This window comes from Echinops telfairi, unplaced genomic scaffold (genome assembly GCF_000313985.2).
Source record: "Echinops telfairi isolate 266 unplaced genomic scaffold, ASM31398v2 ScPeMD7_655;HRSCAF=1070, whole genome shotgun sequence".
In the NCBI taxonomy this organism is placed as follows: Eukaryota; Metazoa; Chordata; class Mammalia; order Afrosoricida; family Tenrecidae; genus Echinops; species Echinops telfairi.
This window is the reverse complement of record NW_022104553.1, coordinates 31,292,305-31,297,863: the sequence shown is the minus strand read 5'-3', so window position 1 is coordinate 31,297,863 and position 5,559 is coordinate 31,292,305.

Sequence of the window (5,559 nt, the reverse complement as noted above, 5' to 3'; positions counted from 1 at the left end):
TCCACCCTGGATTCCCTGTGTTTCCAGTTCCTATCTGTACCAGTGTACATCCTCTGGTCTAGCCAGACTTGCAAGGTAGAATTCGTATCATGATAGTGGGGGCGGGGAGGAAGCATTTAGGAACCAGAGGAAAGTTGTATGTTTCATCATTGCTACATCACACCCTGACTGGCTCATCTCCTCCCCGAGACCCCTCTGCAAGGGGATCTCCAGTGCCCAGCCCATCTTTAGATCTCATTGTCACCCCCACCTGGTGCCTTTGCTGGGGCCCTGAGATCTAAGGTTGGGGAAGTTGAAGGTGGAGGAGAGGTGCTAGTAAGAGCAATAAAGACACACACACACATCACTGCTGCGTGCCACACGTGGTCCCCAGACATCTTCTTCACAACTGCCCGATAAGAGGGTCCTATCATGACCCCCCTTTCAACAGATGAGAAAATCGGAGTCAGAGAGAAGTGACATCCCTTGCACACAGAGAGCCAATGTCAGGGCAGGATGGAGGGTGGATGGGTAAGAGGATGTGAGTGGGGCTGGCCTCTAGAGGATCTCGCACTGCCATTGGGTTGATGTTGCCTCGTAGCGACCCTGTAGGGCAGGGTAGAACTGCCTCTGTGAGCTTCTGAGACTAACTCTTTACGGAAATAGAAAGCCTCCTCTTCCTCCTGTGGAGCTGCTAGCGATTTCGAACTTCTGACTTTGAGGATCTCAGACCAAGGCATAATTCCTACACCACCAGGATGGAAAGAGGTGGACAGACAAAGAGACAGCCACACTCACAGAATATACTGGGCCTGTGGGCTCTTGACCCCATCTCTGCCCGCTCCCGCTGTTTCTTGTCTGCCAGCCTCAAGGAGGGCTTCTGGTTCCTTGGCGATGCCTTTCGATCCATCCAATGTGCCCTGTTCATTCCAGCCCCCAGATCCTAAGAGTTCGTCTTCTCCTCTCATGACTAGCTCCATTTTTCACCGAGGTCTTAACTCCGATGAAATCTCCTCAGGGAAGCCTGCCTTTTCCATCCCAACAGAAGAGCAGTGGACCCCCCCTCCCCCCAAGGAAATGTCTTAATGACTTCCACATACCATTGTTTTAAAATAAGGGATATTGATGGGTAGAAAGGTAGTCAAGTGAGTTTAGTTGAATGTTGGTGATGGGGTTGAGTATGGGAGTGTTTGCTGTCAGCTTATTTCCATTTTGCTGTGTATTTGAGATGTTTTACAATAAATGTTGGGAGTTAGGGGAAGGGTTCTTCTGGATTAAAGGAGACTAAAGATCTCTCCTCTCCCCCCCCAAAAAATTCTCAGTGAATTATGACTCAGAGAGACCCTGTAGAACAAAGCAGCATTGCCCCCACAGGGGTTTTAGGCTGTGATCATTACAGAAGCAAACTGCCTCATTTTTCTTCTCTGAAGTGCCTTGTGGGTTCAAACCACCAACCTTTTGATTAGGAGTCAAAGTCTTTAACAACTGCATAACTAGGTCTCTTTAAAAAGAAAAAAAAACCTGTCATTGAGTCAATGTCAACTCAGAGTCAATGCCAACTCAGAGACCCTAGAGGACAGGGTAGAACTGACCCTGTGAGTTTCCAAGACTGTAAGTCTACAGGAGTAGAAAAAGAGTGGCTGATGGCTTCAAACTTCTGACCTTGTAGTAGCCCAATGTATGACCACTATGGCACTGTGTTAGGCCGGGCTGGCTACAGAAACAAATCCAGTGACACTCATATATGTGTGTAGCAGTTACATCATCTCCTCTCAACTTGAGTGAAGGGGTGGAGTCTAGCCTGTCAATCAGGTCATAGCCAATGAGGCTCTGTGTGGGCATGGCCTTCTCCTGAGAATTCTGGGAACTCCTGTCTTCCTCCCTGGAGGAAGGACACACACTCTCTGAGACATTCCTGTTGACAAGCCACACATGCACCACCACCCCACACTGGTCGGTCGCTCTACTCTCTCCCTCTCCCTCTCTCTCCCCACCTGGTCAACCCAGGTCTCAGAGAGAGGTTGGGGGTGGGAGAGGGAGAGAGAGAGAGAGAGAGAGAGAGAGAGAGAGAGAGGCCTTAGCCAGCCAGGAGTGCAGGATGGAGCTATACTGATGGCAGTCGGAGCCCTGGAGCTAGAGGAGCAACATGGAGACCCACGCCGTGCTGAGAAGCTTCCACCACCACTGGATCCACAAGACTTTCCACCCACCAGCCTGGGATCTTCCTGCATTTTGCAACATTACTTGTGGCTGTGTGAGTCTGAAGAGGGATTTATGGACTAATATCAGACTTAGGGACTTATTCTGGACTGGGCTGGGAGGTTTTCTTAATATACAATTACTCTTGGATATAAAACTCTCTCTTATACACATATGAGTGTCTCTGGATTTGTTTCTCTAGTCAGCCCAGACTACACAATGTGTAAGAGAGAGCTTTATATCAAGAAGTTATATATCAGGGGGGGAAAAAAAAAAGAAGTTATGTATCAGGAAAACATCCCAGCCCAGTCCAGATCAAGTCCCTAAGTCCAATAGTAGTCCATAAATCCCTCTTCAGACTCACGCAGCCACAAGTTATGATGCAAGAGTGCAGGAAGATCCCAGGCTGGTGGGTGAAGGTCTTGTGGCTCAAATGGCAGTGGAAGCATCACAGGGCTGGCACAGGTTTCAGAGTGGCTCACAGGCAGGAGGGTGAAGGCAGAAGGGGGGAGGTTCCCAGGATCTTCTTTATGAGAAGGCCACACCCACAAGGAGTTACCATCAGGCTGTGACCTGATGGAGAGGCTAGACTGCACCCCGACACTTCGTGTCTTCCAGTTGACATGAAATTATGTAACTACCACAGGCACCCACCAGGGTCCCTTAAAAAGAAACTCGAGACAAGAGCCTCAGCATATCATTCTGCATCCTACGCCATCACCTCTGAGCACTGACCACTCTCTGAAATCACCCTCTTTTTGTTGACCCGTGTCTTTCTTGTTTGTTGTTGATTGCCTAGTCATTGAAATGTGAGCCTCCTGAGGGGGGGGGGTGTCCAGAGGTAAACAGTCACTTGAATACCTGGGGTGGGTGGGGGGAGAGGCAGGGAATAAAATTACTCCCGACCTCATTGGCAGGGCCGCAGTCAGGAGTAAACATTCCGCAGCCTGGGCTCATGGGAAGGGAGAGAGTGCATGCCTATCATGGCTGGCTGGGGTGGACAGGAATGGGCATGGAAAACAACAGCAACGAATCAAGTCCGGATTTCCCTGGCCCAGACCTTCTAACAGAAAGCTCTGGTCCAGCAGGTTCTTCAGCAAAACCCCACCTCCAACCATTGGCCCCGCCCACTTCTTCTTAGGCTCCACCTCCAAGTGAAAAATCCTAAACTGGAGCCATGATGGCCTACGGGGCTACATGCTGGGCTGGGATCCCCAAGGTCGGCAGTTCAAAACTCCCCCACTCAGAAACATACAGGCGCCATTCTGCCTTGCCCTAGAGGGTCACCGTGAGTCCGCCTGGCATGGACTGGATGGCAATGAGTGTGAGCATCGGACCTAGGGGAGCCCTGGTGGAGCAAGTGGTTAAGCACGCCACTTCCAGTCATAGTCCGGGGTGGGAACAGACCATCCGCTCTTTGGCAGAAAGAGAGAGCAGTCTGCTTCCATAAAGATTGACAGCCTTTGAAACCCCCTGGGACAGTGCTACTCCATTGCTACAAAGAAGCTCTACTGTGTTCAAGAATCTACTTGATGGCAGTGGGTTGAGTTTAGTTCGTTGGCTGGTTGGTTGGTTGGTTGGTTGGTTGATTAGTTGGTTGGTTGATTTACGGGTTCTCAAATCTAGGGCCCACCTTTTAGCCTACCTTTCCCCTCCACCCTTCCCCTTGGACACAACTCTACAACATAGTGTTCAGCGCTCCTCAGCCTAGACCCCACCCTCAAGCCTAGGCCCCTCCCCTCCACTTTAGGCTCCACCCTGAAAGCTAACCCCAGCAGCCCCTCCAGCCAAGGGGTCTGACCTCCTAGCCTCAGACCCCCCACATAAGACCTGCTCACTTTCAAGGCCACCTGCTGTTACCCTCTAGTTGATTCCGTGTTGTGTTGTTGTTCGGCGCAATTGAGAGTCGTTTCCAACTCAAGGTGACCTTGACATCAAAGCATGATATACTCCAGGGACTGGTCCTTCCTGATCACATTTTCAAAGTACAGCCGATGAAGTCTCTCCATCCTGACTTCTAAGTAGCATTCTGACTGTACTTCTTCCAAGACCGATTTGTTCTTTTTCCTGGCGGTCCGGCAAATATTCCGTATTCTTGGCCAACACCACAATCTAAAGGCATCAATTCTTGGGCCTGGGGCAGGATAAACAGAACAGAGCCAAACGGCCTCCCTAGGGCTTTCAAGCCAAAGGACACCCTGCTCGGTAAAATAGAGGGTCAGCAAAACAAAGAGGAAGCCTTTCAATGAGATGGGTTGACACAGCGGTTGCAACAATGGCTCAAAAAACAGCAAGAATTCTGCGGATGGCTCAGGATGGCGCCATGTCTCCTCTTGTCACACATAAGGTCACTACGAGTCGGAACAGACCCAAAAGCATCTAGCAAGGGCAATCTTTAGGAAGACCAACTGTCACATCTTTCTCTCAGAGTGGCTGGTGGGTGCTAACTGCCTACAGCCCACCTCCTAAGGCTCCTTTCAAGGTCAAAAAGGAGAAGTTCCCCAGGGAAGCATGAGGTTTAGAATGGAGAACTTAGGGCTGGGCAGTGGCGGGGTGGAGGGGCCACTGGGAAGACATAGGTGGTCTCCAGTTTCTACAGCCACGCCCTTCGTGCTGACTCATCATGGTTCTAACCTTTCTGATTGGTCCTTCCATGACCTTTCTGATTGGTTCTTCCACAATCCCTGTAGGCATAGCCCCTATGCCTTGGATGGTCCCTCTGAATCGCCCTCTGATTGGGCCCGGCCTTCCAAATTCCTTGTTTCTGATTGGGCACATCCTTTTATATGCCTTTTTCTGATTGGATTGTTAGCAAGCATAACCGTGGCAGCAAACAGATCAACTTGGGGGAGGGTCGGGGTGGGAACGAGGGTTCGGAACCCCAGGGCATTTGGTCCCTTCCTCAGAGAGAGTGAAACCATTGGCCACACTATAGCTTTGGGCTGTAACTAGAGGGACTGCTATCTGGGAGACAGGGGCGAGTCTATTTTCACTTCTATGCCTCAGTTTCCTCATCTATACAGTGGGTATACTAATGGTACCTTCTTCTTTGTCGTGGAGTATTGCAAAGATTAGTCCTTGTAAAGTGCTTATAGCAGTACCTGACACAGAGCAAGTCCACAACTGTGATTATTCTTCACATGACTATGTAAGTGTGTGATCTTGGGCAAATCTCTTTGCTTTTCTGACCTCCTCAGGCCAGGAGTTCTTAGACCTGTTAATTGAATGCCCCTTCCTTCTATCCTCAGCCCTCCTCCTCTCCCATCTCCAGCCATCAGGGTCTGGGGCTGGGATCCAAAGGAGAGACAGAGGAGACGTCTCTGTCTAAGAGATGGGGAGGGAGGGGCTCCAACTGGCCTCAGATGGGAAAGGAGCATCCCC